We start from the raw sequence: 15865 nt of genomic DNA on the forward strand, positions 1-15865 counted from the left end.
TGTGCAAACTTTTCTTTCTTCCAGAGAAATCCAAGGATGCAAGGGCCGCTTTGACATTCTTCATCTTTGGTTTATTTAACAATTAATGCTAAAACCAATCCACCAGCGTAGGTGAAGATAAGCGAAGCAACTAAATATTCTTTTTAGACACTGTACATTGTCTCTGTGGGGCAGAAACCGCGTATGTCCAAATATGGTCAAGTCGATATTTTTCACAAATCAATACTATCAGTCTGTCCCTACGTACGCTATTTTTACACATTGTTAACCAATAAAAAAAAAAGTGTTTAAAAAAGCTCGAGAAAACAAAAATCTACAAACTCTTTTGAACATACCGTCTGAGAAGCGTTGTAAAACTCCGCCTCTTCCCACATTCCACGGGAGCCGTGCAGCATTATGCTGCTCGAGATTAAAAGTCTGGATGTTTTTTTTCAGACAATAATAGTTAGGTGAGATACATTTGAGTACACCTGATTTGTTCAAAATGGATAGCTTTAATGCTTAGGTGCAGAAGGAACTGCTCAGCCATGAAGGTAACTTTGCATGCAGATGATTTTCTGCCTGTAACACTGCTTAGTCAGCTCATTTTATTTATTGCCTCATTTATTGCTTGAGACCTTTGAAAAAGAGTTTGGGGGAAATGATGTCACCACAGTCATTTGACTTTGTGACGTATTAATGGCTTTTTGTCTGGTCTGGCACTTGGCCAATTAAACTAGTGATTGAACATGATTTTGTGTTGGTGTTGTGTTGATGGGCAAATGTATTCGATCGCAATATGAGGCATAATACCAACTTGAACGATGCGGTGTTTGTTCACTGAACCAAGATGGCGTTCCTTCAAAGCAGCTTTAATATTTAGGTTATGCAGCTCCATGAGAGACTCAAACTACAAGTCGAGGCTCTGCGTTACGGCATGTAAGTTATATCATAACAATATAATAGCAATACAAAGTCATATACTGTACTGTGCGTTCTATATTGCGGCGTGTACTGTAATAATGTCCTCACCGTGCTGTTGCTCTGCACCAGGGAGACGATTGCGCGGTAACCTTGACCCGTCTGCCTCTCGTGAATGACGCCGCCATCTCGTCCCAGCTTGTCATCACAAATGCAATCACACAAGAGAGAGGCTACGTTAGCAACGTATACAGTAAAATCACGTGAAGAAGAGAAGAGGAAAACAAACAGGAAGTTAATTGTCATTTGCTTTGTCCGATAACCAAACGGGGTTTTTCAATTGATCGCCCAGCCCTAGTCGGACGTACAAAGTTACCACCGTGTCTGTAATGTCCGCAAGGATCCTGGGACAGGCCGATACGACGTTAGCGGGCCGGGCTAATGAGAAAAAATAAGCACCTAACCGCGTGCCTTTGTTGCCAGTTAAATGACAAAAATGCATCCGTCCGCCCCTGCGATAAATCGCTGGCTAATTGAGCGGGAGGGCCGAGTGATCGTTAAACCCGAGAAGCCTCGCTATACGATGGCTCCGTGTTCGATGCGATTGAGCGTCCGGCCCGAAATGCCGATCCGCATTCGGTGCCCATTTTCAGCTGAACCCGCCTTTGTTAGGCGCGCTAATGACTCAACTCGGCCGCATTCGTACATTAGCCAAAGAAACAAATGAGGTCACGAGTTAGAAAACTGAAGTGTTTGCACTTAGTGGGGAGATGTGTGTCTCTTTGTCCTGTGACTCACTTTATGCAAATGCTTCACTTTTTACTTACGCGCGCACGCGCGTGTGCGTGCGCGCGTGCACGGTGCACTCTGTCGACCATGCTGCCGCGCTCCCACAATGCCCCTGGGACCCATCTGCCTCCCTGTTATTAATTCATCAGGCTTAACCATGCGGCACTTTACGGCTCTGTTTGGACTGACCAAGTATCTTCTCTCTCTCTCTCTCTCGCTCTCTCTTTCTCTCTCAGCTATATATCGGAAAACAATATCTGTCACGCCGAGGTGCTGTTTTGTATCCTGCCTCCATAAGCCAGCGTTGTTGTTCTTGGTCCATCTTAAAAAAGGGGGTTGGTCGTTCGTTTTGAGAGGTCCGGGAACCTCTGGGGCCAAGTTTCCTGCACGGAACATATCTGATTGGGGGATTATTCGCCGCATTTAATGTGTGTAAACAGTTCAAGGAACGACAAGTACCAAAATATTCCTGGTGGAAATGCGGCTGGAATGATGATGTTTTTAAAAGCGTCTTTTGATTATAGGGACTTTACCCTAGAAAGGGTACAGGAACCTTTGGGGAAGGTTTACCACACTGAACATATCTGATTGGAAGATAACTAGTCGCATAGACACAATGGTTCCGGGAACTCCAAGTTACCCAAAAGTCCTTTATCGGTTCTCCTGTCCGCTTAAAAGCATCGAAATAAAGATGAAAATCCGTCCAAAACGATTAAAGTGAAAAAGCACACACACTCGTGAATATCCTGTCACTCTTTAGGAGGCTAGAAATCAGATCTCGGAAGGTCCTCTCCCAACTTGGCCTTGATTCCCATCGGGAAAATGAAGAGGAAAAACAAAGCCTTTTAAGATCTATAAACTTTTTGCACACTAATCTAAGAATCTAAGAAAATAAGTTATTGGCCCTTCACCGTGAATACGTCTTGATTGGCGTGTCTAAGTCGAGGCGGCGAGGAGATGAGAGATTGCGCACTGTCAAAGGAGTTTATCTTTAGACGCTGATGACAAGACAGCAAGGGTAAAGTTTCTGGGTTACAGATGCGACTAAACAAACACTTTTTGAATTAAAAAAAAAAAAAAAAAAAAAGCAGTGGATTGGTTGCGGGGCTTAAACTTCCAACACTGAATGACGGTCAAAGACAGAAATGATCAAATGGATGTACACAGTACAGTAGACTTGGATAAAGCTCTCAGTTGTGTTTGAGGGAGCTCGACTAACCAAAATTAAAGACAAAAAAGCTTGGTAACCACCTAGATGAAGTAAAACTATAGGGAATATCATATTGGGAGGCCAACGTATCTTAGTTTAAACTCAATTCCTCAGAGGGGGCACTCAACAAGGACCAAATGGAAGGGCTTGCTGACCAGTAGTTCACCACTGGGGTTACACTGCCCTCCAGAGGCCAATAAAAGAACGCTCTGCTATGCTGACTCCAAGGAAGACAGAAGTACTCACACTGTGTACTGAAGGAGAAAACCCGTAGTACCGATTCAACTCATTTACCCCAGTAATAGCGGGAAAAGTACAGACTCTGGAATGTACTTAAGTACAAAAGCAAAAAACTTTTTTTTTTTCCAAAAAAGTTTTGATAACATCATAGAATGCAAAATAAAACCTCTGCAAACACACACAAAAAAAACTTTTTTTTTTTTTTTTTTTTTTTTTTTTACTTGCGTAGGGCTCACATTAAGAAGAAGAAAGTAAAGATTGAAAAAAGTAAAAAAACTTTTTTCGACAAAAGTAAGGAGTAGAAAGCGCAGATATCTGTTTTCAAGTGTAGGGAGTAAAAGTGAAAAGTCATCAGAAAAATTAAGTACTGAGCCCTAAAAAGTCTACTTAAATACAGTAATTAAGTTTTTGTACTTTGTTACTTCTCACCACTGAATTCAGACTAACGTCAGTCTATTATTACAAGCGCTCATAATGCTGGGGGGGTGGGGCAATAACTGAAGTATAAAAAACAAACAATATTGATGGTGTTAACATAAAGTAGCGCCTCGTTATGAATTACAGACCAGTTCAAACCAATAAGACAATAAAATAAATCAAGACCAGCATTAGACTAATAAAGAAAAAGAAAACTGGCGCTAAATTCTTACAATGTAGGAAGAAAAAATTGGATCATTTGGATTTGGAATACATTTTTCCCAAAGGAATTCATTGGGATTATTCGGGGCCAGTGTCAATCTGTCACTGTCGTAAAATTATTTACTGACAGTGCAAGCAATTACAATAAAGATTGCAATTCTAAAATAAGCAACAGGTTAACAACTGCTGTTTCTAAAATGAAAAACAATAAAACAGTAAATGTCATTTTTAACATTGTTCACCCTTGTGCAAGTATGGGGGGGGGGGGGGACAGCTGTTGTTAATGTCATATAAGACGTAAAAACAATAAAACACGAAAGGAAGATTTGCAGTCTAATTTTAAGAACAAAGAAGAAGAGTCACAAATGGCCCCCGTACTAAATCAGTAATATTCATCACTCCCACAAAGTACAGAGGAAATATGAGTATTATTGTATGCTGTTTGTATGTGTTGCTAGCGGACTTTTGAAATGATCTAATCCGGGTGAACATTTTTTCCGTTTAAATGTGCAATGTTTCATTCTTTTATGTGTCCGCTTTTACAGTAAACTTCAGCCGGGGAGCGAGCGAGCGGCAACAGGTGCTAACCCTGAAATGCGTGTTTCAATACGTTTAAATGGAAATGTTTAAAGTCCGTGAGAAGGGTAAAACCAGATTGAAAAGGAACACAAGTTTTTTTCTGTGGTCGCAGAATTTCACCTATGGCGGGTGGGCCCTGGAACATATCCGCCGCCAGGTTCAGTGTAACTCACTTAAAGAGTGTAAGAGGTCCCCCCACCAAAGCTTGGAAAACAATGGAGCAGTTGAGTGTTGGTTCTCGAGAGTGGCTTAAGGAAGCGTTGTATCTCCTTCAAAAGAAACAAACAGCCATTATCTCCTCGGGTAAACTCTCCATTTCCTGCCCTGAGCAGCTTCACCACTGAGTGCCTCCCCCAGGGAGCGCTTTCTTGGCAAACAGGCTTGTTTATTTGACACAAAACAAAAAAACAAAAAAAAGCAGGGGTGCTGCACCTCAAGCGGCGTTGTCTAATTAAAATGTTGCTAAAGTGCGACAGAGCAAGCACTTTATTTAAGAGCTAACTGCGCCCACGCCTGGGACTGCCTGCTTTTTACGCACGCGCTCCTTGTCGTCGTCGTCGTCGTGGCGGCGCTGAATGTTAAACAGTCGGGAGTTAATCAGCGAGGAGTCGGCGGGGGGGATATCGGGTCGCCTCGTGACACGGGAGGATGCGCGTGTGATTAGCGGCGGCTACCGACAGGTGTTTTGAATCTCCACGCGGTGGGCGGGATCGGCGAGTCTCGACGTGTAAGGACTTGTCAGCGGAGTCAACGAGGCCTGCCTTTGACTTGACGGAATATGTTTTGATCAGGGCGGCACGGTGATCTAGCTGCCTGACAGTTTTGAGGTTGATGGTTTCAATCTGATTATTTGAAGATGCTAAATGACCATATTCGTCTACACAGCGCATGTAACCTGTGTTTGGCTAGCGACCAGTTCAGGGTGTAGCCCGCCTTTCCTCCTCTCACAAGCACAATGAATACATGTTTAAGTCCCCTCAAATTGTTTGTATCACTGAGGTCATTACAAAAACGTTTTTTTAAACAGACAACAATGTTGTTTCTTATTTTCTCAACATCCTTTTTTTTTATTTTCCAGACGTTTGTTGGTTCGCTCCTGTTGAAGCCACCGGTGCTGACATTCAAATGACAATTGAGTTGAATTTTCCCATGGAATAAACAACATGTACGATTTTGTTTGAATGACTTCGTAATAGGAATATGGATTTTATTTCGGATTTTTAATGGCTAGTTACTTTTCACCCACCCTGTATAGGTGCCCTGCTATTGGCTGGCAACCAGTCCAGGCTGTAACCCACCTCTCACCCTAAGTCCGCTCAGGATTGGTCAATCAAAATCAAATATTCATCACTATGAGCTTAACTACAAACACTAAATATGATGTATTTGGCAGCACGGTGGTTAGCTGGTTTGGGTTTCGCGTCACACAATGGATTTTATAGGACTTAAACATGTATTCATTGTACTTGTGAGCGGAGCTTCACAGAGGAAAAGCAGGATACGCCCTGGACTGGTTGCAAGCCAATCACAGGGCATGCTGTATATAGACAAACAAGTATTCACACTCACATTCATGGAAAATTTGGAATCTTCAGTGACGCTCACGTGCATGTTTTTTGGAATGTGGGAGGAAGCCGGAGTGCTCTGAGAAAAAAAAAAAAAAATAAATAAAAGAGATACTTTGCTCTACTTTCTTTGCAAACGTGAGCGCACAATGGAAACCGAGAACAAGGATGTACGTAAAGTAAGAGAGTGCTTTGGTTTAATCAACAGATGATTGACAGAAATTAAGAAAAGCCAGAGGGACGTAAAATTATATGATTTCATTTCCTCCCCCCCACACCCCCCACACATTTAATAGTCTGTCATTTTATCCCTTTGGGCGAAGAAGCACTTTAACAACGACCAGCAGGAATTGTCATGAAAGTGTCGTCATTGAATGGCGTGGACAAGGACAAAGTGGAGGAGTCATCGTGGCAGTAAGGAGTAGAAGAAAAAAAAAAAAAAAAGAAAGAAAAGAAAAAGTGGGATTGGGGGTTCAAGAGTGAAAATAAGAGCTTAGCTTGTATTACCTTTTCACACGTCTACCTCAGGCTGACAGGCCGCTAAAGCGAAACCATCCCAGCAGCCAATTTCAACAGTTTTGCGGCGCGCTGGCGCTCAAGTCAGGGTGAAAATGAAAAGCCAGTCAGAGGCAAAACTTGTGAATGGACGCCTATCCTTTTTCTTTCGATGTTCTTTCTTTTGTTCTACACCGGAAGAACCACACGAGGTTCCTCCGGTGTCGCACTGGTACTATCCCTGTACTGGCTTGATGATATAAAATGTAACATTATATTTCTGTCCATGTTTTGTTACCTCAGTCTTTTGATCGCTGTTGGTTGTTTGTTTGGTTGATTTTTAGACAGCTAGCTAGTCAGTCAGTTAGTTAGCCAGTTAGGTTCTCAGTCCGTCAGTTAGCCAGTCAGTCAGTTCATTACTTAGCTTGTCAATGAGTTATTCAAGCCAGTTAGGTTGTCAGTTACTCAGTTAGGCGTCAAGTTAGTCAGTCAGTTAGGTTGTCGGTTAGTCGGTCGGTCAGTTAGTCGGTGACGTTGATATTAGTCAGTCAGTCTTAGGCAGTCAAGTTAGACAGTTTAGTCAGTCAGTTAGTTAGCTGGTAAGAAGGTCAGTTAGTCATGCAGTCATTTGGTTGTTGGGTCAGTTAAGTCAGTTGCTCAGTTGGTCAAGTCAAGTTTATTTGTATAGCACTAATCAGAAAATCACAAAAGATTCTCGAAGGGCTTCGCAGCCCGGCAGTAGACAAAGATCGGAGGCATCCGCTGATCTAAACCACCCGATTGGTCAGTCAGTCAGTCAGCCAGTTAGTGAGCAAGTCAGTTAGGATGTCAGTCATTAAGTCAGTTAGCTAGTCAGTTACTATTCAGTGATTTAGCGAGTTGGTTAAGTAGTTTGTTATTCAGTTAGCTACTCAGTAAGTTTGCTCGTCGGTCCGGTAGCCAGCTAGTTAGTCAGCCAGTTAGTTAATTAGTCAGTCAGCTAGTTTGTTAGTTAGCTATTTGGTAGTCAGTCATCCGGTTAGGTTATGGTTATGTCTAACGTACGTCACATGCTAACATAAGAACAAGTACGAGCCATGACACATTTTGCCATGTGCATTTTATTGTAAATATCAACTGTAACTGATATACTAACCATATTTGCGTTGAGGGTTCCACCTGGCGCTCTCCTGAGTGGCGTTCTACTCGTTGTGTCTTTGATATTTGACAATAAAACGCATGTGACAGAGGCCCATCCAGCCAATGGAGATGCTACTCTTTAATGGGATTCAAGTGTGTTCCTTCCGCTCTCATCTACTGTTTGAACACTTGATCACGGACGCGTGCCCTAATCCGAACATCGATGCAGATCCATCAACACGCTCTCATGGAGCAACCCTCTAACAAAAGGGTGCCGATTTAGAGGGCAGGGGGCGGGGGGTGTCCAATTGTGCGCACGCACACACACACACACACAGGCTTTTTTTTTTTTAAAGACTTTCCGCTGTTGTTGGCTTTGATAGTTGATGCCGAACAGCTAATCTGGAAAAGTGACGGGCGTATGAGATCTGTGAGGCATTTGTGTGTGTGTGTGTGCGTGTGTGTGCAGTAGGGGGTTTTGTTTAGAAATCTAACAGGGAGATTAAGTCAGGTTGGTTGATCAGCAATGCATTTGTTTAGCTCCAGACTGGGCAGATGAGAGGCTGTCTATGTCAGATCTGTCATGAGCAATTGCAAATGTTTGGAACTTGTCATGTGTGGCGTACACAAGACATGCCGGCTGAGCCTTTAGAATGTGTTCAAAGAAAACAAGCGGACAAGGCGGACCGGCACTGATTGGCGGGTCAGCCCAAACACAACTTTGATGACTAGTTGAAAGTGTCACTGGGCAAAAGGCTAATTAATACTGCTTTGTGTTTATTGACTCTGTAGAGATGGAACTCCGAGACGCGAATAAACAACAAGCCATGGAGGAGAACGACCGCAGCAATGTTGGTAGGGAGAGAATTTTGATTTGGGAGGAGACCGAGGGCCGCTGCTGCGAGGGACTGTGGAGTAGAACACTACAAAAAGAAGTTAAGATAACATTAGCACGTGTTATTATTTTTGTCATTTCCAGACATTATCCGCAAACAAGGCAATTTCATTCGAGAGGAGAGAAGAACATGGACCACTGCAGCAAACTGGAGACTGTGGAGTATAACACTGCAGTGACCAGATCTAAGAGACGACAGCAGGGTAATCTAACATTAGCACGTGTTTATTTTTGTCATTTCTAGCGGTGTAACCTCAAAAGTAATGACAACAGGCTAATTTTATTTCAGAGGAGAATATGGCCAGTGTGAAAACGGGAAGCTGCAGCAAAATGGACACTGTGGAGTAGAAAACTACAGCAAAAGGTAATGCTAATGTTGCCACAATTTTTGGGGTCATTTCCAGCGTTGTAACCTAGAATGTTATAACGTTGCAACATTTTGAGGAGACTTGGGAAAGAAAGAAAACGAGCCAATGCAAAAAAGTGGAGACTCTGGAGTCGAACGCTGCAGCGGCGAAGGGCTATAACACCTCTAATGTTATCATGTGTGCTTACTTTTGTCATTTCTATATAAATCTAACAATGATGCTGCAATTTGTTTCTGATGGGAAATTAAGGGCAGCTGCAGCAAAGTGGAGACTGTGGACCAGAACACCACAATGGGCAAGTGTCATTTGTGTGTATGGCACTGCTACTGAGAAAGTGGATGACGCACTGAACCAATACGGCGTATGGTTTAAAAATTCAGGTCTTTGAACTTTTGATGGGCTCCTTGAACCTTCAATTATCCAAACACTGACTGACTGGTTCCCACAGCAGAACTCAAAGTCTCGTAATGGTTCCGGGGGGGGGGGGGGGGCCAGACGCTGTCCGTCTGCGTCTCCAGGTTCAGGCTCCAGTAAACTCCCCCAAAAGAATCCACGCTGACCACCACAGAAACACAGAGCCGTCACTTGCAATTAGAAGCCATCCAAGAGTATGATGTACAGTCCTGTCAAACGGCTAACGGGCCGGGGTGGGGGAAGGGGAAGGGGGGCAAATGGTCCTGTTTGTTTATTGCATTTGATGTACTCAAAGAGCCCAGAGAGTCGGCCGAAGATGTTTTTAAATTCATTTGGATGGATCTATTCTGTTCCCGTCTATTTTGGACTCACTTTCTGCCAGGCTCCAGTTCATTAGCAGAGCTTCATCGCTATCGAATCTTTTGCCATCAAGCACAGCAAACACTTAACGCACACGCTAATGTTAGCTTACTCTGTGGATCTGCAATGTTGTGCTCCACTGTCTCCACTTTGCTGCAGCGGCTTATTTTCGTGTTACCCTCAGGCTCCTCTCAAATAAAATTTACACGTCGTCGTAAGATTTGAGCATACGTGGCTGGAAATAACAGAAATAGACACACTATTTCACTATTTTCTAACCCTGTTGCTGTGGTGTGTATTATACCCCACAATCTCCACTTTGCTGCAGTGGCCTGTTTTCTAGCTGCCCTCAGGCTCCATTTGAACGCAGCTGGAAACGACAAAATTAAACACACACACACACACTAATGTTAGCTTACCCTGTTGCTCTGCCCGCAGTCTCCTCTTGAATAAAATTGCCACATGACTGTAATATTTGAAAATATGAGAATATTACAACAAAAATACACACACGCCAACATGAGCCTCTCCTGTTGCTGTGCCTTAGCTCTGGACACGGTAGTGTTGTACTCCGCAGTCTCCACTTTGCTGCAATTGTCCGTGTTCTTGCCGATCCCAGTCGAATCAGAATAAAATTGACTTATCTTAACATTTGAGAATACACGGTTCGAAATTTGAGAAATAAACACATACGTTTTAAGGATACACATCTGGTAATGACTCAAATTAACACACGTGCTAGCATTATTTTTACGCTGTTGCTGTGCCCTCTGTCTCTTCTGGGGAGGGGGGGAATTAGCATGTTATCTTGTTCCTCACTCGCTGATGTGTTCAATGCGGCGTAGGTTTTATCAGAATTTTGAAGCAGAAAACCGAGTCTGAGGCTTTGTGCTTCTGGTACAGGTACTAGGACATGGCAATAAAGTGAGGAGTAACTGTAATGATTTAAATTCATTAGACACTATGGTTCACGGACATCAAAAAGCTAACTGTAGAGCTCATTTGAACTATCTTGCTAACCAAAACTGCAGCACCAAAGCTGAGTTGTTTTTTTTTTGTTTTGTTTTTTGCAGTTTATCCGCAACAGACCTTTTCATTATTGTTTCACATATAATTCCAAATAACAATTTAAGGCTTCCTGTGCATCTGCAGTTTGGCAAATAAAGGTTTAAACTCTTATCACATACACGCTACATGTACAGTGCAGTCAAAAAAAAAACAAAAACAAAAAAAAAAGGCTGAAGTTGAGATGGTTTGGCTATAAATCTCAGCGAGTGGAGCCGCCACTTGGGCGAAAACCACAGACTAAACACTGATGACCTCAGTACTGACCTGCAAAAAACACACGCACACACACACACACACACACACACACACACACACACAGTCGTCCTTCCATATCACTTCAGAGGACATTGACTTACATCAATTTCCTGGAGACGTCAAAATGATTTAGCTTGTGAGCTTTTTCGAGGCGAGACAAATGTGCCTTTGATGACCTTGACCGGCCTCCCCCCGAACCAACACAACACAAACTTCTTTTTTACGTTGCTATCATAAAATAATTTTTAAATGGACTATCCATTAAATAAATAACGTATGGCTTTTTTTTTTTTTTCTAGTTTCAGATTTATGCAGAACATTCTGTTAACAAGTAGTTAAAATATAATGTTTCTAAATACGTATAATCTCCTGGGTGCAATTTATTAGTAAGTGTTACATGAGGTATTCATGTAAAACCAAATTTACATATCTCTAAGAATAAATAGATTGTGTGGAAATGTTGAGTAATTGCACCTTGAAGCCACCGAGGCAAAATGGGAGTGCACTGGTTTGCTGCAACCAGCAGAGGCGCTGTTGATTCATAGTTGAGGTCCTAAAGAAGAAGAATGCGATGTCAGCTCAAAGCATACCATATTTTCGTTGCTTTTTTAAATGCTATTCATTTCTTTTTTGTTCTTGTTTTATGTTTGAATGTTCTTCGAGTTATTTTATTGTAATTACTTTACTTTAATTTTATGGTTTAGTTGTTTGTTTGTTTTTATTTTCCCTCCTCCATCCATCCATTTTCTGTACCGCTATTTTATGTTTATTCATGTAATTAAATTTTCTTTTTATTATTTTGTAGCTGTTGTTTGGTTTTGTTTTCATTTGTATTTGATTTTTTTGAACATTCATATTGCAAGATTATGTTTGACCATAATTACTTTCTAAAATCGAAACTTGTATTTTTATTTCTTGTTTTTTCATGTTGTCTTTTAGTTTCTTTATTTTTAATTTCATGTTATGTTTTAGTTTTATGATTACTATTTTTTTGTATTTATTTTGTTTTCATTTTAGTTTTTGCTTTGTTTCGTTGGTTATTTGTTTTTTTGAGTTTATTTACATTTCATATTTTATTTCTGTTGCAAAATATATTTTTTTAATTTTTATTTATTTATTGTTTTTCTTTCTTCTTTGAATTTTATTTATTATTGTGAGTCTTTTTTTTGGGTTCTCTTCAAAGTTTTTAGTGTGCATATTTTGTATATTATTTTGCTTCTATATTTTTTTTTTTTTTTTTTTTGTTGTTATCTCTTTTTCTTTTTATGATTGTAAGATTACCTGTATTCTTGAAAGAACTATGAAAACTTGTACAGCATAACATGAGTATCTGTCTCCCCCTGGTGGATGAGGCTGGCTATGCAGTAAAGGTGTGTGTGTGGGGGGGGGGGGGGGTCCTCTGGTCCCGATGACTTCTCAATGCCCTCGAACCCATAAGAACTGTTGGGGTGACCTTTAAACCCTTCCCACACAGTGTGGGCAACCTCATTTATCACCTGGATGTGGGCTGTTGTGATTGTGTGCGTTTGTATGTGTGGGGGGGGGGGGGGGGGGGCGGTCGTTAGTGTGTTGTTGGTTTTTAAAATGGTGGACGACGGTGGTGGGTGGGGGGGTGTTGAAGGAAAGACTTCATATGTGTGCAAAAGTTTCAGACATGGAGACGCTGGCTGGAAGGATTGTGATCGGCTGTGTGTGTGGGGGGGGGGGGGGGGGGGGGCTGCAAACGGGGATGGAGAGGGGTCATGGAGTCAGGGCTGATGAATGTGTTCTGAGGGGGAGTCCGCAGTGTGGTTTGAATTAAAGACAAATGAAGCCCCTTTGAGGCTTCAACTTAGTGTGATAGGCGCTCATATAAATAAAGAGTAAAACAGTCAAGTATTTCTTCATGAGAGCACAGTTGAGTGAGCCACAGAGGATGAACTCTGCCGGTGTGTTTTGCTTTTTCTTTGGCTTTTCTTGCCACACTTGTTTGTAAGCCCAGCGAAAGGGTGTTACTTAAGAGAAGTTGAGAAAAAAAGAGCATTAATACGTGAGCTGTTTGCGCCGCAATGCTCCCCTTCCCATTATGCCTTTGTTTAAAAATAATGTGTGATTTTTTTTTTTTTGCGTGATTTCTTTATTTCTTTATTATTATTATTATTCATTTATTTTCAATGTTTTTTTTATATTATTTATTATGGGATTTCTGTATTATGAAATTTCTTAAATTGGGAATTTTCTTCATGAGAATTTTCTTGATTAATTTTACAATTTATTTTCAATTATAATTCCATTTGAATTCTGAAAAATTGTTTAATAGCGATATAAGTATGTGCATATGTACAATAATGTTTCATTTATAGTTTCTTTCCAAATATGAACTTTTCTTTTGATCAGGAGATATTATTCCAAGAATTTTTCAAATTACAAGAATTTTCTATGAATTATTTTTAAATTCTCTTGGTTTTGTTTTGCTCTGTTTTTTGTTTTGTTTTTTTACCTATGAGATCTTTTTTTAATTTACGACAATATCCTTTTAATTCTGTGAAATTATTCTGAAAATGTTTCAAATTACAAGAATTTGTCTTTATGAAATGTATTCATTTATATTTTTTTAACGATGAGACTTTTAAATTTCCGAGAGGTTTTCAACTTTGAGAATGTTTAAAATTACAACATTTTTGAAATTACATTTCTTCATTATTTTTATTTATTAGAATTGTTTTAACGGCATAATTTGTATTAATTGTGAAAAAAAATAAGATCTTTTTTTAAGTGGGAGATTTTTTTTCCCCCCCAACTATGATATTGCTTTTAAAATAAACATATTTTTTGATTGCATTTAATTTGAATAATAGTCTTTTCAAATAAAGAAATAATTTATGACGGCGACAGTTTGAACGTGAATGGGTTGTTATTCGGTTTCCATTATTCGTTATGGGAAATCTCTTAAATATCAAATATAGTTTGATATGTTGTCTAAGGATAATACCGAAATGGAAATATTGAAATGTTGGCCTTTGCAGTCCAGACATTTAAAGCCACAATACGGAAAGTTCACTTTCCTGTCAAAACCTTGGGGACGTTTTTTCCCCCCCCCCCCTTCTTCTTAATTGCTCCTAATGTATTTGAACAGTGAAATAATAAATTCACGTACAGTCGTAAGATCTGAGCCCGTTTAGTCCCACATACTCAACGTCCACGGCGGCCATGTTTACGTGATGTAGTGCCAAGGGAGACGGTGAAAAACACTCTATGCTGTTTACTTGGCCGGTGATGAACGAGAGGTCGCCTCTCATTAAGCTTCGACGTGTATACACATACGACCTTTTCGATGAATGAGCCTCCAAAGCGCAAATAGAAACCAGGCCACATTTAAAGGAAAAAAAAAAAAACGATACTGTATAACTAATGAGATGCATGATGTGATAGATCTCAAACAAAATGTATCTATATCTATTAGTTACTTCTTTGTGGAAACAAGAATCAAGGACTTGAGATTTCTTCATTTTGAGAACTTTTTTTTTTTTTTTCATTTTCCATCCTCTGAGTCATGCACATAAATGGGCGATCCCCATTTCAGCCACACGGTGCCAGTATAGGCCCTCTTCCAGTGTTCAGTCATCGGGCATGTGAAATGAAAAGAAAAGTCCCATTACGTGAAAAAAAAAGTGGTAAAAATAGGAAGAAGAAAAAAAATCTTATCGCTGATCTTAAGCATAAACAAAAGTTAATTTATTTTTAACAATGTGTTTAAAATATATGCAAATGTTGGTTTTTTTTTTTAAATATAGGGAAATAACTGTTGTTTTGGATTGTCTGTTTTTTTTAAAACAGAATGCTTTTTTTAGTATGACTGTTTTAATGGCAAGAATGTTCTTTAAATTACAATATATTTATTGCAGGATTTTTTACTACAACTTTTTTTACATGATTTTTTTTTAATAGCGGAATTCATTTTTATTATGCGAAAGAAATGAGAATTGTTTTTAATTCAAAGATATTTTAATTACATTTTTAATGACAATATTTTTAAGTACAAGATTTTGTTTTGAAATTATGACAAAACACATAATTATTTTTCAATTATAAGGGTATAATCACAATGTTACAAGAATACACTGTAATATTAAAAAAAAGGAATATGAGAATGCCGTTGTTTTATTTACTTGATCAAGTAATGCTACACAATTACGTCCATATATCAATTATTCTTGTAGTAGTTTGACTTTTATTCTTATAGTTAAAAGAACTATCATAATGGCAGGATTTTAGTAAATAATTCCCAATAGTTGATTTTCAAAGCTGCCATTCAAGTACAGTGATACCCCAATTTATGGGCTTTTGGGGCTACGATCAATTGCTCAGACATTTGTGTGTGTGTGTGTGTTTGTTTTTTGTCTTGAGCTGCAAGCAAACATGTTAGTTACCAGCACTAAATGGTGACAGTGAATTTCTCAACAAGTCGCCGTTGGGTAGATAGTGAACGATTCTTCAAAAAAAAGATGCCAAGTGCTTGCTTCAAGCCGTTTATCGCAAATCTCAGTTGAAGTTTAAACAAAACAAAGGGAATTACATGTGGATTGAACCAAACCATATAATATAACCTGCGAAATCTGCTAGCTTAATGTTAACACACAATGCAAAAAAAAAGCCATAGACATATCATTGGATACAAATGTATTTTGCATTCGTTTATTACAAAATCCATGTCTGGATTATACTGCCCCCTGGAGGCGTATGTGCACACACCAGAAGGAGCGGCACAATGTCAATGGACAATCATGACGCATGAACTATTTAATTATTTACATTCTATCCAATTACATTATTCACGTATGATTTTCTAAAGTAGCATATTGTACAGTGCTATTTTCTTTTTTATTAAAAAACACAAAAGATGATTAGAGATTCGATTGTGGCTTCAACTTGTAGGTCAAGGCCCCACTGACCTTGAGCACTGCGCTTAAAAAAAGGCGAAAATGGCCAG

The 15865-nt window shown here is 39.8% G+C and overlaps 1 long non-coding RNA gene across 2 annotated transcripts; it reads left to right on the forward strand.

Moving 5' to 3' along the window:
- The first annotated feature begins 737 nt into the window (after window positions 1–737).
- LOC133486260 (uncharacterized) lies at window positions 738–9214 on the forward strand. 2 transcript variants are annotated; one of them, XR_009790973.1, is made up of 4 exons: window positions 738–918; window positions 8329–8391; window positions 8516–8634; window positions 8721–9214. It is a non-coding gene; the product is annotated as an uncharacterized LOC133486260 (long non-coding RNA). The 2 variants fall into 2 exon arrangements; XR_009790974.1 differs by lacking the exon at window positions 738–918 and adding an exon at window positions 7925–8239.
- The last annotated feature ends 6651 nt before the right edge of the window (window positions 9215–15865 follow it).

This window comes from Phyllopteryx taeniolatus, chromosome 11 (genome assembly GCF_024500385.1).
Source record: "Phyllopteryx taeniolatus isolate TA_2022b chromosome 11, UOR_Ptae_1.2, whole genome shotgun sequence".
Taxonomy (NCBI): Eukaryota; Metazoa; Chordata; class Actinopteri; order Syngnathiformes; family Syngnathidae; genus Phyllopteryx; species Phyllopteryx taeniolatus.